Source organism: Danio rerio, chromosome 12, assembly GCF_052040795.2.
Source record: "Danio rerio strain M-AB ecotype USA chromosome 12, GRCz13ab, whole genome shotgun sequence".
In the NCBI taxonomy this organism is placed as follows: domain Eukaryota; kingdom Metazoa; phylum Chordata; class Actinopteri; order Cypriniformes; family Danionidae; genus Danio; species Danio rerio.
The window spans coordinates 45,922,501-45,942,884 of record NC_141032.1 but is presented as its reverse complement, the minus strand read 5'-3'; the positions used below and the strand labels follow the sequence as shown (position 1 = coordinate 45,942,884).

Sequence of the window (20,384 nt, the reverse complement as noted above, 5' to 3'; positions counted from 1 at the left end):
GAAGAATGTTGGAAAGCAGAAGCCATTGACTTAGTATTGTTTTTTCCTGCTATGGAAGTCAATGGCTGCAGGATTTCAGCTTTCATCAAAATATCTGCTTTAGTGTTCAACAGAAACTCATAAAGGTTTGGATCCACTCGAGAGTGAGTAAATAGTGAGTATATTTTCATTTTTCTGTGAACTATCCCTTTAAGAGAGAGAAAGACCTGTGAATGGATTGTGTTTCTCTGGAAAAGCCCACAATTGACTAAATCCCTACTGTAGGAGTTTATATGTAGGTATTGTGTAAGGCCAAAGATCTTGGTTGTTGTGTGAAAACAATACATGAGGAATTGAGACGCACACGGGTGAGGTAGATACAGTAGGTGGCTAATTTTCCTATTTATATGGAAAGCTTTGCTGGAAAATCTGTTGTTTGGGAGTCTGAGCACTGAAACAGGCCATTGTAAGCGCTTCATGTTTCTTTTGAAAGACTGTGCTAAACTGGTTTGTGCTGCTTTTAATGTGTTTTCTGTCATTGCAGTGATCACATAAAGCTGGATTTGTGTGCGGACGCCACTCTGATACACTCCGAAGTTTAGACATGGTAAGATTTTTCTGTTTTTGAGAAAGGCTTGAAAGACATTGTCATTAAGGCAGCATTTATTTGACCAAAAAGAGAGTATAAACAGCAGTATGGTGAAATAGTATAGTTAAACTATTGGTTCTCTGTTGTTTTGTGATGTAAAAGCAGAATTTTTAGCATCTTATTCCCGTCTTAAGTGCCAAAAGATTCTTCAGAAATCATGGTGAGCAGATTTTATCATTCATTCTTTTTGGCTTAGTCCGTTTATTCATGAGGGGTCACCACAGCGGAATGAACCGCCAACTTATCCAGGATATGTTTTACGCAGCGGATGCCCTTTCAGCTGCAACTCAGTACTGAAAAACACCCATACACACTCATACAATACGGTCAATTTAGCTTATTCAATTAACCAATAGCGCATGTGTTTGGACTGTGGGGGAGACCGGAGCACCTGCAGGAAACCAACGCCACAGGAAGAGCATGCAAACTCCACGCAGAAATGCCAACTGTCCCAGCTAGGACTCAAACCAGCGACCTTCTTGCTGTGAGGTGATCGTGCTACCTACTGCGCCACCTTGATGCCACAGATTTTATCAGTGTTTTTTTTTTTTTTTTTAAATCAACTTTTATTATGTTAATACAATATTATATAATATTTCCAAGCTATAACAATAACAATCAATAGTATGGGGGAATAATTTAGGAATATAGGGGTTTCCCCTAATTTAATGGGGCAATGAAATGGAATAATGGAATCCCATCTCTCTCTCTCTCTCTGGAATAGAATAACAATATTTAATGATTTTAACCATTTAAAAAAAAGTTTTATTTGAAATTTTATGGGAATTTATTGGAGATGAGGATGAGGATGGAAGGTAATTCCTGTCAATTTTGAAAAAATCAGTTTAACATTGAAAATTAAAATGAAAAACAGATTAACAATTTCATTATAAAACAAAAAATATCTGCCAAAATTGAAAATGATTTAATTTTCACTGTGACAAATAGATAAATAAAATGAAGTTGCTGATTTAACATTACATTTTCTTTTCATTTCTACATCAAGACCGCCAATATTAAAATGAAAAGCCAAATTGAAAAATAACATGCAAACACAATTTTTACAAAGCGTGTTTTTAATGTTCACGCTATAATAGTGACACAATTGAAATGAAAATGTACATTTAAGTTTTCCTTTTTTTGACACTTTTATTTCAGTTTTCATTTTTAATTTCATTTTCAACCTGTATGCAAAGCCTATGCTAACCAGTGGAAGGGGTGAATTCCAGTGACACGCTCATACAAGTAAACAACAAACAGAGAAGCCATTGAAGAGAAAGTTTTAAGTAATTATTTGATACATTCAAGGGGAAGTTTTAACATAATTATTTCATTAATTCATTTAATTAATTAAGTTGTTAGCACTGTCGCCTCACAGCAAGAATGCTGGTTCAAGTCCGAGCTGGGTCAGTTGGTATTTCTGTGTGGAGTTTGCATGTTCTCCCCATGTTGGTGTGGGTTTCCTCCGGGTGCTCCGTGTGTCCCGCACAAGTCCAAAGACATGCGTTATAGGTGAATTGAATAAACTAAATTGGCTGTAGTGTATGATTGTGGAATGTGGAATGGCATTCGTTGAATAAAACATATGCTGGAATAGTTGGCGGTTCATTCCGCTGTGGTGACCCCTGGTAATCAGGAAAATGAATGACTATATATATATATATATATATATATATATATATATATATATATATATATATATATATATATATATATATATATATATATATCCCAGTTGTAAGAGCAACAACTAATAACTTCTAGTTGATCATTTAGAGAAGTGGCAGAAGGTTGATTTTACCAATGAATTATCTGTTGAACTGCATCCCAATCATCACAAATACTGAAGACGACCTATTGGAACCCACTTGGTTTGGGGTTACATCCAGCATGGGGGCGTGCGAGAGATCTGCAGAATGGATGTCAACATCAACAGCCTGAGGGATCAAGACATTTGTGCTGCCCATTACATTACAAATCACAGGACAGGGCAAATTCTTCAGCAGGATAGCGCTCCTTCATCAAAGTTCCTGAGAGCAAATAAGGTCAGGGTGCTCCAGGATTGGCCAGCGCAGTTACCAGACCTGAAAATTTTTAAGTATGTCTGCGGAAAGATGAAGGTGGAGGCATTGAAGATGAATCCAAAGAATCTTGATCAACTTTGGGAGTCCTGCAGGAACGCTTTCTTCACCATTCCAGATGACTTTAATAATGAGTTGTCTGAGTCATTGCAGAGATGTATGGATGCAGACCTCCAAGCTCATGATGGAGTCATAGGCAATATTCATTCTGTTTCCACTGCAGCATGACTTTATATTCTATACTGTACATTATTTCTGTTTAGTGACAAAACCTGTCTCTGCAAACTCAGAACTTACTGTCCTAATTTAATAATAAAAAAATCAAGGCATGATCATATTTTATTTTGGTGATATCAGTGTAATCTAGAGGCCTTTCATATAAGCCACTCCTGATACCAAATGATCATTTAGAAGTCAAGCTATTATGTGTTGTTCCTAAAACTTGGATAGGCGGCAAGACTTCTATCAGGTAGTGTGCACAGGAATACAGAATTGTATATAATAAATACACCATTAAAAGAAAATAAAAAAATACAACTGTAGGCTATTTTTTAAGTTATGAAACCAAGCAGAGAAAATAAAAATACACATCTTCTTTTAGTTTTGGGAAGAAAGCAGCGATTTGCAATAAATCAAATTTGCAATAAATCTTAAGCAAGCATGCATGACAACACAGCATGTCCACTTGCTTCTTTTCCCATCACACACACACACATGCACACACACACACACACACACACACACACTGGAGATGAGTAATAGTGAAAACAACAAGGTCGTAGAGTGTTCAGTGCAAACAGGCGTCTCGTGGAGGGCCGTCGCTCCCCGGCCGCCGCAGCCCTGTGTGAGAGGAGCACCTGGGCAGCTCCATCAGCCCCACGACCATATGGACGGGTCAGAGGACACACACACACACATACATTCACACACCTGGACACTCACACACACACACAGGCTCAGAGGGACGCAGAGATGGAGAGGCCGCACCTGTGCTTTAAACAGACCCCCGGAGGAAGCCGAACACGAGCAGATTAAAACCAGGGCCAGATTTGAGCGTTTTCGACAAACTGCACGAGCACATATTTATCAGAGGATTTCAGGCTTTGCGCAGGACAAGTTTTCTGGAAGTGACCTAGACCTACTTGCGCTTGCTTCTGTGCCAAGTCTTTCCTTTTAAAAAGCCATCTTTATTCTGCCGCTATTATTAGCGCTGCTTGCTTTAGCAATAACTGCTGTTATTTCCAGGCCCACACACACAATCCGCAGGCCCACTGCTGCACAAAAACACTAAGCTCAGCATTTCAGGACAAGTTGGAACGTCTGTCATTCACAAAGTTCTCAATGTCTTTTCTGTCTCATGCTTCGTTGTTGGTTTGACTACTTTTATTATGTATGTTGCACATCGGTTCTGTTTGAAGACGTGCACGAATTATCTATCTATCTATCTATCTATCTATCTATCTATCTATCTATCTATCTATCTATCTATCTATCTATCTATCTATCTATCTATCTATCTATCTATCTATCTATCTATCTATCTATCTATCTATCCATCCATCTATCTGTCTGTTTGTCTTTCTGTATGTCTGTCTGTCTATCTATCTTTCTCTCTCTCTGTCTGTCTATCTGTGTTTCTTTCTCTCTGTCTGTCTGTCTTTCTCTCTGTCTGTCTGTCTCTCTCTCTCCATCTGTCTATATTTCTGTCTGTCTGTCTGTCTATCTTTCTGTCTGTTTGTCTCTGTTTCTTTCCACACGATTCATCCATGTTGTCCCAAGACAAATCGATTAAGTTAACTTAACACTTTTAACAAATGTATGTAGATAGAACATAAAAAAAGTCTAATTGTCCCTATGAAATCTCAAGAATTGTGTTGTTTCAGCTTATTTTAAATAAGTATTTTGAACATTTATTTTTATTTTTTTGGATTCTTGTTATGTTACTTTTTCTTTACATTACACTTCTTTACTTTACCCTATGTTACTTTGTTACATTTTTTTTTTTTTTTTTTTGGTGCCTTACAAGTTACCTTTCTTTACTTTACATTATTGTACTTTTCTATATGTTACATTGTTACATTTCTTTACTTTTTATTACTTTTCTTTTGTTTCCATTATCTTTCTTTACCTTACATTACTTTACTTTGTTATGTTATTTTACGTTACGTTACTTTACATTACTTTGTGTTGCATTATGCTGTTACTTTCTTACACTATTTTTCTTTACTTTCTTTTCTTTAGATTACATTTTGTTTCTTTACCATACATTTCTTAACTTTGTTACTTTTCTTTACGTTTTTTATTAATTTATATGACTTTTCTTTATGTTACATTTGTTTATTTTATGTTACTCTGTTGTGTTACGTTACTTAACTTTATATTACTTTTCTTTATGTTATGTTTTCTTTTCGTTACTTGTTTTCTTTTTGTTAATGTTTTCTTTTTGTTAATGTTTTCTTTTTGTTAATGTTTTCTTTTTGTTAATGTTTTCTTTTCGTTACTTGTTTTCTTTTCGTTAATGTTTTCTTTTCGTTACTTGTTTTCTTTTCGTTACTTGTTTTCTTTTCGTTACTTGTTTTCTTTTTGTTAATGTTTTCTTTTCGTTACTTGTTTTCTTTTTGTTAATGTTTTCTTTTCGTTACTTGTTTTCTTTTCGTTACTTGTTTTCTTTTCGTTACTTGTTTTCTTTTTGTTTATGTTTTCTTTTCGTTACTTGTTTTCTTTTTGTTCATGTTTTCTTTTCGTTACTTGTTTTCTTTTTGTTTATGTTTTCTTTGCATTACTTGTTTTCTTTTTGTTAATGTATTCTTTTCGTTACTTGTTTTCTTTTTTATGTTTTTTCGTAGCTTACTTTACGTTAGATTACTTTACGGTACATTAGATTACTTTGCGTTAGCTTACTTTGTTACGTTTTTTGTTACTTTACATTAGATTACATTACATTAGGTTACTATGTTACTTTAGATTACTTCACGTTAGTTTACTTTACGTTTCGTTTCTTTGTTACGTTACTTTACATTGTGTTGTTACTTTACGCTACATTAGGTTATTTTACATTACGTTACTTTTTTTTACCTTACGTTACTTTACATTATGCTACTTTACAATATGTTAGGTTACTTTGTTACGCTTCTTTGTTACTTTACATTACATTACTTAACATTAGATTACATTATTACGTTAGGCTACTATGTTACTTTAGGTTACTTTACATTAGATTTCTTTACATTACGTTTCTTTATGTTACTTCATGTTACTTTGTTTCGTTAATTTACATTGCACTTTGTTACTTTATGGTACATTAGGTTTCTTTACGTCACGTTACTTTACATTGTAACTTTATGTTATGTTACTTTGTTATGTTTTTATAACTTTACTTTTTTCAGAGATCGTAGAAATCGTAGATAGTTTTTAGGTTTCTTTGTTTGTTTATCATCATTGTGTTTATCATAAATTTGACTGGAAATTGAAATGCCACTCTTCATTAAAGTCGACCTAAAAGACGAGACTTCTCCAGATTTGCCGCTGTCTGTCCAGTCTCTCTGAATGGCACTTGTGAGCGAATCATAACGAGCTCATTAGGAACTGGCTGTTAATAAGAGTCTCTGTCATTATCTGTTCATCTGCTGATGTTTATGGCTGATCTGTTAATGGTGTCGTCTGGTTCCTGTGTTTGATGGTGGTGATCTGCCGTGTCTCTGAAGAGGACGTGTGTTGGAGGCCTGCTCAATTATCCTTCCCCACTTTCCTTTCATGACTTTAATCTTTAATACTTTTCTACACTCTTTACTTTATTGCTCAAGCGTTTTCTAAAAGCCGATTATAGCGGAGGGCTCATAACTCTCGCCAACACCTGTTCCACTGCAATTTACCTGTTTACTGACAAGTTAGCAATGTGCTAATGTACTTGAGGCCAGTGTGTGCTCCCCGTCCAAACACCCACTGCTCTGAGCCGCTGAACAGCAGATGTGTGTGAGAGAAGAAAAAGTGAGAACTCTGAGGAGAGAGACTTGTTTATCACTGTGTGCTTATAGTGCTCTCATTTCAGTGTAGCATGTAAAACTAAACTCCTAACTAAAGTTAATTTGTGAAATTATTGCAATTGGGAAATCACACTTGACATACTTAAAGGGATGGTTCACTCAGATTAAATTATGAACAGTGTTGGGGAAAGTTACTTTTAAATGTAATGCATTACAATATTAAGTTACACCCTAAAAAATTAACTAGTTGCATCACTTAGTTACTTTTTATAGTGAGTAAAACGAGTTACTTTTGTGCTACTTTTTCGTACCTGGCTGAGGTTTGATCTCTTTCAGAACTAGTTTTTTTTACTGTTGTTGTTGTTTTTTTGGCTTTTTTAATAAAGTATCTTTGCAATTAACATTGCACAGTATAACCTACACCTACATTTGCCTTTAAAAACACATCAAAAAATAATATTTTAGGATAATGTTATCTGAGAACTTCCTGACCCCAGAGCTATAGATGCCTTATTTACAGATTATTGAATGTTTAAAGCAATTTGCTACTTTTGTACTATTAGTTTCCGTGTTTCGGATGAGACGTTAAACCGAGGTCCTGACTCTCTGTGGTTGTTAAAAATCCCAGGATGTCCTTCAAAAAAGAGTAGGGATTTAACCTTGGCATCTTGGCCAAATCTGCCCTCTGGCCTCTGTCCATCATGGCCTCCTAATCATCCTCATATTCTAATTGGCTTCATCACTGTCTCCTCTCCACCAATCAGCTGGTGTGTGGTGTGCGGTCTGACGCAAAAATGGCTGCCGTCGCGTCATCCAGGTGGATGCTGCACACTGGTGGTGGATGAGGAGATTCCCCCCATTGTGTAAAGCGCTTTGAGTGCCCAGAAAAGCGCTATATAAATGTAAGGAATTATTATTATTATTATCAATTAAAATCACTGTCTATTGAGACTATAGCCTCTTTCACATATACAGACCTTTCTGAAAGATTACCAGGAATTTTCCGGAAAGGGCTGTATGTGTGAACAGGCCCTTTTTGATAATACTAATAAATTCGTTTTGTAACGAATTTGTAATGTAGTTAGTAATGTTTACAAATACAAGCGCAGCCATTTAGAGCTCATTTTTGGTTAATGATGTCAGAATTTACCAGTATTTTGGAATGGACGTGTGATAATCTTTTGTGTGTGTATGTGTGTGAATGAGTGTTTATGGATGTTTCTTAGTGATGGGTTGCAGCTGGAAGGGCATCCGCTGCATAAAACATATGCTGGATAGGTTGGTGGTTCATTCCGCTGTGGCTGCCACAGATTAATAAAGGGACTAATCCAAAAAGACAATAAATGAATGTTACTCAAAAAAAAAAAAAAAAAAAAAAATATATATATATATATATATATATATATATATATATATATATATATATATATATATATATATATCAAATACCGTCACTCAAAAATGACCAAAATCAAAAAACTCACTTGAAAAATACCAAAGTAAAAAAAAAAAAATCACTCAAAAAATACTACAGTTTAAAAAAAAGTTACTCAAAAAATACTAAAATCAAGAACCGTCACTCAAAAAATAAGAACATCTAAAAAAGCCACTTCAAAATTACTTAAAAATACCAAAACTTCAAAGCACGCCACTCAAAAAGAAATATTTATTTATTCATTCATTCATTTTCTTTTCGGCTTAGTGCCTTTATTAACTTATCCAGCATATGTTTTACGCAGCCGATGCCCTTTCAGCTGCAACCCATCTCTGGGAAACATCCATAAACACTTTCACAGTCACACACTACAAACAATTTAACTAGGCCCTAGATAGGGGAGGCACGTAATAGAGCCCTAATAAATAAGGGACTAAGCCAAGGGAAAAATGTATGAATATTATTATTATTTATAATATTGCATTGATTTATTAATAGTTTTAATGTGGAAATGGGTTTTACTAAGTCCTAATTTAGATTTTCATTTTATTTTGTAATGGAATTGTGCTTTCGGGTTGAGTAAACAATAGCAGAATTTACATAGGCAGAAATAAGTCTTTAAAGTATCTCCCGGCATCAGCCATTATTGTTGTGTGGTCAGTAACTCAGCTCTCAGCGGCTCTGGCCAACTGTCCTGCCCATTAATGTATGATTTACAGCGATTAACTTTTGCTGATTAGAGTGATTATTTGGAGTGTGGCGCGGCTCTGCCTTCCTCCAGTGTGTCGGACCATCCTGCCAGCGGCTTTAAACTTCCACCGGGGATCCAGCCGAACCTCTGCCAGAGCGGCTAATCTGTAATCATTCATGGCTGACTTATACAAACCGCTCTGTTTTCTGGCACTCGCCGGCCGGTTCTTCTTCATCTCCCCGCAGTAAACAAACGGCGCGTGGAAAGGTTAGTCACTGGCGCGAGCAGACGGATCTCCGAAGGAAACGGGGTGTTAAGCATGTCGGAGCCGTTCAAGTCCAAAAAGGTGATTTGGCTTTGGAACGGGGCGACTTTTTGTTTACTTGTTTGTGTTTTTTGAAGTTCCATGAGAGACGTTTTTTCCTGCAGAGAACAGAGATAACTCAAGCCTGTGTTTGCTCCAAGAGTTTCACATCACCTCTGCTTCTGAAATAAGCACTTTATTGTGGCTGATGTTCACTTTCAGCAGATTTGCGAGGAGGGAGTTGTTAGGGGGAGACTGTCTACAATCTGGATGTTTTTAGCATTTAGCTGGCAATGGATTCTAACGACTCCTGTTTTGTTTATGGGTCATTCCTGGCATTCAGCTTGAGTAAACTTTTTTTTTTTTAATTTAAGAGATGCTATTTTGCCTGTTTTTACAAGATGTAAAACAAGTTTCTGATGATTTTAGAGTGTGTATAAGATATTTCAGCTCAAAATACATCAGCAATAATGTTTTATAACTCTCTGAAACAGGGCGAGGCAGTGGCACAGTAGGTAGTGCTGTTGCCTCATAGCTCAGTTGGCGTTTCTGTGTGGAGTTTGCATGTTCTCCCTGCCTTTGTGTGGGTTTCCGTGCTCCGGTTTCCCCCACAGTCCAAAGACATGCGGTACAGGTGAATTGGGTAGGCTAAATTGTCCGTAGTGTGTGAATGTGTGTGTGGATGTTTCCCAGAGATGGGTTGCAGCTGCAAGGGCATCTGCTGCGTAAAAAAACTTGCTGGAAAAGTTGGCGGTTCATTCCGCTGTGGCAACCCTGGATTAATAAAGGGACTAAGCTGACAAGAAAATGAATGAATGAACTTTCTGAAACAGCAACGCGGTGGCGCAGTAGGTAGTGCTGTCACCTCACAGCAAGAAAGTCGCAGGTTTGAGCCTCAGCTGGGTCAGTTGGTATTTCTGTGTGGAGTTTGCATGTCCTCTCCATGTTCGCGTGAGTTTCCTCCGGGTGGTCCAGTTTCCCCTACAAGTCCAAAGAAGTGGTACAGGTGAATCCGGTTAGCTAAAATTGTCCATAGTATATGAGTGTGAATGAGAGTATATGGGTGTTTCCCAGTGATGGGTTGCAGCTGGAAGGGCATCCGCTGCTTAAAACATATGCTGGATAAGTTGGCGGTTCATTCCACTGTAGCAACCCCTGATTAATAAAGAGACTAAGCCAAAAAAATGAATGAATGAGCTCTCTAAAACTTTCTCTTTAAGGCTTTGATCCTAATTGTGGTGTTTTGGTGACTGTCACTTTAAATTAAAATAAGATTGTGTTCTTTTCAAAAGAGGGCGGAGCTACAAATGCCTACACTGTAAAAAATCCCCAGAATTTCACAACAGGTTACTGTATTTTTTCATAGTAAATTACATTAGTATCACTTTACAGGATTTAACTGTTAGTTTTTTGTATTCAGAATTTTCTTGAAAAATTAAGGCAAGCATAATGATTACAATTACTGTAAATAGAGCTGTATCTTTTGTATCTTTTGTAATTGCAGCTAATTACTGTAAATAAACCTGTATCTTTTGTAATTGCAGCTAATTACTGTAAATAAAGCTGTATCTTTTGTATGTTAGTTATAGAAATTCAAACTCTTTATTTTATTCAACGCAGAAATTAATATACATAATCTTTTATGCTAGTACAGCTATTTTTTATAATTAAAAATATTTACAGAATTTTTGTTATTATGAACTACTTATTATCATTGTAATTTACTGTGAATTTACATACAGTACCTAACGGTGAAAGTAATGCAATTATTAGCCAGTAATTTACTGCAAACTTAAGGTTGAACATTTTACAATGTATGGCTGCTTTCACACTTGGTTCAATTGCCTGGCATACTCAAGTTCGATTTTCCCCCCATGCCATCTTCTCAGTTGGTTTGTGTTCACTCTGTCTTTTTTCCTTTCTGAACCCCGATGTACGCAAGCTACAATACGTGACACGTACATACAGACACACACACAGACACATGAATGAACATTATGAAACAGTAGTTGGTTGTACAGTTGGCGGTTCACTTTTGTTATTTGGTACGACTGCATTCATACCAGAAGTGAACCGTACCAGGGTTTGCGTAATTCGTAACCCAGACCACCTCTTTCAGACAGACTCAGGTACAATTCATGAGTTTCTTTCTTTCTTTCTTTCTTTCTTTCTTTCTTTCTTTCTTTCTTTCTTTCTTTCTTTTTCAAATTTCTTTCTTTCTTTCTTCCTTCGTTTCTTTCTTTCTTTATTTCTTTCTTTTTTTCTTTCTTTCTTTCTTTCTTTCTTTCTTTCTTTCTTTCTTTCTTTCTTTCTTAATTTATTTCTTCCTTTTCTTTCTTCCTTCCTTTCTTTATTTTCTTTATTTATTTCTTCCTTCCTTCCTTCCTTCCTTCGTTTCTTTCTTTCTTTCTTTCTTTCTTTCTTTCTTTCTTTCTTTCTTTCTTTCTTTCTTTCTTTCTTTCTTTCTTTCTTTCTTTCTTAATTTATTTAATCCTTTTCTTTCTTCCTTCCTTTCTTTCTTTTCTTTCTTTCTTTCTTTCTTTCTTTCTTTCTTTCTTTCTTTCTTTCTTTCACTTTTCCTTTTTCAAATTCCTTTCTTTCTTTCTTTCTTTCTTTCTTTCTTTCTTTCTTTCTTTCTTTCTTTCTTCCTTTCTTCCTTCTTTTCTTTCCTCCTTCCTTTCTTTCTTCCTTCCATCCTTCCTTTTTCATCTTTCCTTCCTTTCTTTCTTGCTTTTTTCTTCTTTTTTCCCTCCTTTCTTCCTTCCTTTCTTTCTTTCTTACTTCCTTACTTTCTTTATTTCTCCTTCCTTCCTTTCTTCCTTACTTTCTTGATTTTTTTTTACTTTTCTCCTTTTTTTTCTTTCTTTCTTTCTTTCTTTCTTTCTTTCTTTCTTTCTTTCTTTCTTTCTTTCTTTCCTTCTTTCTTTCTTTCTTTCTTTCTTTCTTTCTTTCTTTCTTCTAAGTGTCAAAATTAAGCCACATCACTTTTTCCTTTAGCACTATATATGATACAAATTAGCTTTACAGAGATAAACAGGCAAAACAGTGTACAATCAATTATTAGTACGGCTGTGAGTTTAATAACAGCAGCTGTTTTTTATATTATTGCTATTATTTTTGAAATCAGATTAAGTCAGTTCAATGTAAATCTAGGAGCAAATACCTACACACAGAGGTTTCTCCATAAGGGAATTTGTATATTTTATTCAGCGAATATAAATGAGTTCTTGTACACAAGTGAGTTTGTGTAATAATTAGAGCGACATTCATTAGAATGTAAATACAAATAGCACTCTGGGAATTCAAAAGCACTCCACAATATATATGCATGGAAATACAACAAAGCATATCCAAGGTTTAATCTACTAATTGTGATTTAAATATAATTATCATTAAAGTTATTGGCGAGATCGTGTGAGGTTAAAGCATGTGGGTGCATGAGCGGAGATTTCAGGCGAAGTTGTGCAGTGTTTGCTGCAGTCCCTGAAGGTCTGGGGTTATCGTCACTTCTGGTATTAATCTAATAACTGAAGTTTAGGTGCTAATGGAGGGCCAGGTGCATGTGTGTGTGGCGGGTCGGCCTCTGGGACACGGCTTTAAGTGTGTGTGCGTGTGTGTGTGTGCATCAGGTGGGCTTGAACTGGCTCATTTGACTCAGACAGCATGCGCTTTGGACGTGTCCTAACCTGAGCGGCAGGAGGCATCTGCCTAATGATGAAAAACTGGAGTGTGCCATCGAAATGATCATCACACACACACACACACACATCACGCCGTCCTCCCAGGACACTCGCAGACATTCTTCAACTCCATTTCTGCTTTTAAAGTCATTTGCCTTCTGGAACTTGCTGTAAACTACAAACCTGGTTTCTAATTGCAAAGTATGTCAAAAAGTAAAATTGTTATGATGAATGTCACAGATTCATGTCAGGGTCAAGGAAGTTTTTGGTTTAGGAAATGAAGCCAAGGACGATTTGATTTCATTTCACTCATTCGTGATTTCCTAAATTATAAACAATTAAACAATGAATTTGGGTGGCACTGTGGCACAGTGGTTAGCAACGTCACCTCACAGCAAAAAGGTTGCTTGTTTGAGCCCTGGATGGACCAGTTGGCATGTTCTCCCCGTGTTGGCGTGGGTTTCCTCCGGGTGCTCTGGTTTCCCCCACAGTTCAAACACATGCGCTATAGGGGAATTGGATGAACTAAATTGGCTGTAGTGTATGAGTGAATATGAGTGTATGGGTGTTTCCCAGTACTGGGTTGCAGCTGGAAGGGCATCCACTGTATAAAACATTTATACATTTATATAGATAGAGTTGAAGTCTGAATTATTAGCCCTCCCTGGATTCTTTTGTTTCCCCAATTTCTAAACACATTTCTAAACTTAATAGTTTTAGTAAATCATTTCTAATTATCTTTGTCATGATGACAGTAAATAATATTTGACTAGATATTTTTCAAGACACTTCTATACAGCTTAAAGAGACATTTAAAGGGCTTAAGTTGGTTAATTAGGATAACTATGCAGTTTAGGGTAATTAGGCAAGTTATTGTATAATGATGTTTTTTTTATACTATCGGGACAAAAATAAAGCTTAAAGGGGCTAATAATTTTCACCTTAAAATGTTTTTTTTTTGTTTAAACTGCTTTTATTTTAGCCGAAATAAAACAAATAAGACTTTCTCCAGAAGAAAATATATATCAGACAAACTATGAAAATGTCCTTGCTCTGTTAAACAACATTTGGGAAATATTTAAAAAAGAAAAAAACTGTATTGACTTCTACTGAAAACTTGACTCCAACCTCATACATTTGTTTATACATATATATTTTATAATGTAAAACATAATTTTAATTTTTAAATGTTGTAAATATAGTAACACATGTTATACTTGTTATTACAAAATATGTAGTAAATGCAAATGATTCATTATATTTTTACTTACTTTACTAAAATATACTTTGTATATATATATATATATATATATATATATATATATATATATATATATATATATATATATATATGTTTGTTTATTATTTATTTGTATACACACACACATCTTGATTATTATAAAAGAATCATTGTAAAAATACAGATTATTATTATTTATTATTACTGTTTTATCCAAAAATGTTGATTTAAATGTACCATTTATTCTGATTATATAATTAATAAATTTATTCATTTAACTATTGATTTATTATCTATTTATTTTATATTTATATTTAATTATTATTAGTATTAGTTTATTATTATCATTATTATTAGTATTATTTTCTTAATATTATTAAACTATAGATTATAGTATTATACTACTATTTACTGTGTTTACTATGTTTATTTTTTTAAGAAATATGTATGTTCTTTTTAATGTAAACCTTAGAAATGCTTTGGCAATACATTTGTAACATTTGTCATGCCAATAAAGCAATTATTGTATTACAGAGAAAGAGAGAGAGAGAATCTCAATTAATTAATTAATTAATTCATTCATTCATTTTCTTTTCTGTTCAGTCCCTTTATTTATCAGGAGTTGCCACAGCGGAATGACCCGCCAACTTATCCAGCACACCCTTCCAACCACAACCCAGCACTGGGAAAGACTCATACACACTCATTCACAGACACACACTAAGGCCAATTTAGCTTACCCAATTTACCTATAGCACATTTGTTGGACTGTGGGAGAAACCGGAGCACCTAGAGGAAACCTAGGCCAACACGATGAGAACATGCAAACTCCACACAGAAATGCCAACTGACCCAGCCGGGGCTCGAACCAACGACCTTCTTGCTGTGAGGCGACAGTGTGTCCCCTGAATCTCAATTCAATTTATTATTTTTTGGACTATTTACCAATTATTATTGTTATTAACAGACTATTAGACACTTCTAAAATATGTCTCTAATATAAAATACTTGTATAATATAAAATAATAGAGTTGTTTTTTGCTCTCTAATTCAGTACTGTACTTTAACCTATGAGGCAAAAGTGACTATATTTCCCTTTACATACTATGCGTTATTTACAGACACATTTAAAACGCACATTTCCACCAGGAGACCGCAAGGTCGGTCAGCCAGTCCGACCTCATCTATACATTAAACCAGCCAACCTCCATTCAAACCCCACACAACACAAGAGCGGCCCTTTCAAACATGCATCCAGGCCCCGTGGAGATCTGACTCACGGAGGGACCCGGCCAAAAACTGGCACAGCGTCCACAAATATCTGCCAAGGGCCAAATCCCTCACCCACCCCTGCGAAATAATAAATAATGGCTCCATTTTGTCCCGCGACTGTGGCCCAGAGCCCACACCATTAGACATTAGAGCCAATTTGCAGACCCGCTTTATCTCAAATATTATCAATGAGCCTGTCAGCCGCGGCTCTAACCTTCTTTTGTTATTTTGGGCTGTTCTCTCAGTAGGATCCGCTTCCCCCCGCAGACCAGCAACAGGATGTCATACACCTGTTTTGCTCAAGGCGGGAGCGCTGTGTTATTCGGGCGGCTCTGGAGCTCTTTGGACCGGCCCGGACGGACGTGTGTGTCAGGATGTGAGATGGAGGCTGGTGGAGGTGCAGCTGTTGCGTAAGGAAAGTGCCAGCGGCTGCAGTGTCCTACGGTGAGCTGTAATTTGCAGGCTCTCTCTCACCTTCACCGGGCCGGGCGGCTGCAGATGCGGAGGCCTGACGCCCAGATGGGGCCTTCCTGACGCCCACGGCTCTGTGTGTGTGTGTTTGCAGCTCTGTTTGTGCACACGTGTGCTGAAGGCGACAGCAATGTTCAGGCTCATGCAAACATGCCAGATTTTTTAAAAATGGTATGGTCAGGTTTACAGTAGGCTATTACACTGTAAAAAAAAATACAGGGTTTCACAATATTTATTCCTGTTGTCTCAACATAAATCCATTAAGTAAACCTAACAATTTAAGGGGATTAAACGTAAAATAATTAAGTTGTCCCAAAAAAATCTCAAGAACACTGAAAAATTTTATTCAAAGATGATTCCTTGGATTTACTCAATTGTTTTACGTTAAGTGGTTGTAAACAATTAATTTGGGCTGAATTTAAACAAACAAATTAAGATGAACATTATCAAATTTATTTTGTTTGTTTAAATTCAACACAAATAAATTGTTTGCAACAGTTCTGCATGCAACACTTTTTTCAGCTTATTTTAAGTAAGTTGTTTGAACAAAATGTTTAAAGTGTATCTGTGATTCTCAACTGGTGGGCCTCAACGATCCTGCAGGTGGGCCGTTAGATTAAAAATAATTCTCAATATTATACTATAATTTTTGGATTTCATTGTTACATTCGATATTAAAATGATCAAAGTAATGCTCTTTCTCCTGTTCTCTGATTGATTACTTTAAACTCAGCGCAAATACAGCCTCATGATCATGTCTGCAACTAGAACATGTACAGCTGAAGTCAGAATTATTAGCCCCCTTTTGACTTTTTTCTTTTTTAAATATTTCTCTAATCATGTTTAACAGAGCAAGGACATTTTCACAGTATGTCTGATATACTTTTTTCTTCTGGAGAAAGACTTATTTGTTTTATTTCGGCTAGAATAAAAGCAGCTTTTAATTTTTTTAAACACCATTTTAAGGTCAAAATTATCAGCCCCTTTAAGCTGTTTTTTTCAATAGTCTAACAAACCGTAACTTATACGATAACTTGCTTAATCACACTAACCTGTCTTGTTAACCTATTTAACCTAGTTAAGCCTTTAAATGTCACTTTAAGCTGTATAGAAATGTCTTGAAAAATATCTAGTCAAATATTATTTGCTGTAATCATGACAAAGATAAAACAAATGAGTTATTAGAAATGAGTTATTCAAACTATTATAATTAGAAATGTGTTGAAAAAAAATCTTCTCTCAGATAAATAGAAATTGAGGAAAAAAATAAATAAAATAATTAGCCCCTAGTGCATGTGTTTGGACTATGAGGGAAACCGGAGCACTCATAGGAAACCCACACCAACATGGGGAGAACATGCAAACTCCACACAGAAATGCCAACTGACCCAGAAGAGGCGTTAACCACTGACCCTCTTTCTGTGAGGCGACAGTGTTAACTACTTAGCCGCGGTGCCACCCTTTATTGTAATTTATTGCTCAATTAATGCTTCCCATTTTTCAGTGCAATGTTTTATTTTGTTGTATTTATTTCAATAGCACTTTTTAAAAATACCAACAGCTACAAAGATGAAGTTGAATATATATATATATATATATATATATATATATATATATATATATATATATATATATATATTTATTTATTTTATGGGCGACGCAGTGGGTAGCACGTTCGCCTCACAGCAAGAAGGTCGCTGGGTCGTTGGTTCAATCCTCGGCTCAGTTGGCGTTTCTGTGTGGAGTTTGCATGTTCTCCCTGCCTTCGCGTGGGTTTCCTCCGGGTTCTCCAGTTTCCCCCACAGTCCAAAGACATGCGGTACAGGTTAATTGGGTAGGCTAAATTGTCCGTAGTGTATGAGTGTGTGTGTGAATGTGTGTGTGGATGTTTCCCAGAGATGGGTTGCGGCTGGAAGGGCATCCGCTGCGTAAAAACTTACTGGATAAGTTGGCGGTTCATTCCGCTGTGGCGACCCCGGATTAATAAAGGGACTAAGTTGACAAGAAAATAAATGAATGAATGATACATATATATATATGTATATTTTTTAGCTTGAAAAAATGCCTGGATCTCAGTTTCACCTACAGTATCTTAAAGTCCCCCTTTATTTTGCCCTAAAATATTTGTTAATATTTATTTTGATTATTTGATCAATTAAAAGCACCTCATTTATTTGAAATATAAAGCTTTATAAATGTCTTTACTGTTACTTTTCTTCCATTGTAGGCACTTTGCTTTATGCAGTATTAATATATTTAATAAAATGCATATTGGTCCTATTATAAAATCTGAAATAGACAAACTACACAGTATAACTTATTGAGGAAAATAGAAAACGAAGTCAATTTGATGTCAATTGAAGGTGCAGACAGCTCTGTATTTCCGAAGCTGATTCACAGAGACGTTTCTTCACACCAGTGGACTGATGCTGGTATTTTGCTTGTGTTAGTGGGAGCGTTTAAGATAGTGGGAAAGGTTATATATCCTCAGCGGTGTTTCTCTGGAAGGCCTCAACAGGAGGCTCTTTTGTGGAGACGTCTTTCTTTCAGCCAATCGATCGCTGTTGTTGTGATCCCAGCATGCAGCAGGAATGAAGTGTTTTAGATACACACACACAAACACACACTTACAGTACACACACACATATACACACACTTCAGTTACACCACAGCATACAGTAGGTTCATTGAGTTTACTCATCAGATCTGAAGCGAGGATTCCCTCAGTCACAGATGATGAGCTCAGTCTCTGGTTGATGCTGGTTTTTGTGTAAATATGATTAAGGATCTAAGTTTAGCTCATGCGCTGGGGTTGTATTGATGCCAAATATTGTAATTGAAACATCTTTTTCTATTGAAAAAAAAAATTTAAAAATTGACATTGTATAAAGTTGATTAAATCTGATTTATGGAAAGTGATTGTTGAGAAGTTCATTTAGGTTAAATGTTATGTAGCCTATGCAACATATTTCCAAAAGTGCAAAAATGGTCCTTTAATAATTTTTGCAAACATATCTGGAGCTTGCAATGTTTTAATAAACTGTATGTTATTTATTTACACAAACATAATTATAAAATGATTAGTAGTACTAGTAATAGTAGCAATAGTACCAGAATAGATAAACATTTAATCAAAATAACCCATTGTATTGGGTAAACACAACTCATTGGGAAGGTGCTGTAATAATTTATAGTTGGGTTATGTCGGGGTATTTTTAACCCAACCTTTTTAACTGAGTGTTCAAATATTTTTGAGTTTTAGTTGGCAGAGCTGCTAAACAACAGCCTAAATCAGGCTGGTTTAAGCTGGTCAACCAGACTGGTTTTAGGCATTTTCTGGGTTTTGGACATTTATAGGTTGGTTTTAGCCATTTCCAGCATGATTTTAGCTGGTCAGGCTGGTTTAGCTTGTCATCTCCCAGCCTGACCAGCTAAGATCATGTTGGAAATGGTTAAAACCAAGCTAAAGCTCCAGTTTAATCCAGGCTGGTTGTGGTGGTTTTACCTGTTTAGCTGGTCCCAGCCTAACCAGTTAAGACCAGCCTGGAAACCAGCCTGGAAATGGCCAAAACCCTTCTAAAACCAGGGTGGTCGATCAGCTAAAACTACTCAACCAGTCTAGACTAGTTTAAGCTGTTCTCGTTGCTGAAGCAATTTCATTGGCGCCTCTTTTGACCAATTAGAAGCGAGATAAGGCTATCCAACAACAAATTAGAGTTAACATCCCTGCTGAAAAATCCAGCTTAAACCAGCCTTGGCTGGTTGGCTGGTTTTAGCTGGTCGACCAGTCTGGTTTTAGAGGGGTTTTGGCCATTTCCAGGCTGGTTTCCAGCCATTTCCACCCTGGTCTTAGCTGGTCAGGCTGGAAAATGACCAGCTAAAACCAGCTTGACCAGCCTGGTTTAAGCTGGACATAGCTGGTTTTGGCTGGACTCCCACCTTGGCTAGGCTGGTCATCTCCCAGCCTGACCAGCTAAGACCAGGCTGGAAATGGCTGGAAACCAGCATGGAAGTGGCCAAAACCCCTCTAAAACCAGCCTGGTCGACCAGCTAAAACCAGCCAACCAGCCTAGGCTGGTTTAAGCTGGATTTTTCATCAGGGATTGCAGTCGCTATAGTTTACTAAATCAAGTTTATTCTGTGAGTAGCTGTGTCAAGTAAGTTTTAATACATTTACAGACAAAATATATTTGTTGTCGAACTTTTATCAAAATGTTAAGTTTGTTAGTACAGGCAACGGCTTGTAGCCTAAGTTGTTTTGATAAAACTTAGTCGCTTTGTAAGTAACGTTAGCTTTGGTTAAAAGCAACTGCTAAATAATATACATTTAAATGTCATATGTGACGTGCTGTTTTTAAACACAGCCTGCTGTACTATATTATACTGCGATTAATAATTTGAACATTTGAAAAGTCGGTCAGTACTCAGGAAAGATAAATAACTTTCAGACAATGATGTTAATACCGACTCCAACCAGGAGAGGCCGCTAGCTTCCAGTCTATCCCCGTAGCGTAGCGTAGCGTAGAATGTAAACGCTAAAGTGAACCAAAGAAAATAGCAAACAAAACGATAGAAATAGCGTTTCCAATCAAGATTGTA

The 20,384-nt window shown here is 36.2% G+C and overlaps 1 long non-coding RNA gene across 11 annotated transcripts in view; it reads left to right on the top strand.

Moving 5' to 3' along the window:
* Nucleotides 1-20,270: 20,270 nt before the first annotated feature.
* Nucleotides 20,271-20,384, top strand: part of LOC137496776 (uncharacterized) — a 77,097-nt gene continuing 76,983 nt past the window's right edge. For all 11 annotated transcript variants that reach the window (XR_015504657.1, XR_015504655.1, XR_015504656.1 and 8 more), the window contains exon 1: nt 20,271-20,384. This exon is cut by the window's right edge and continues 155 nt beyond it. This is a non-coding gene — a long non-coding RNA (uncharacterized LOC137496776).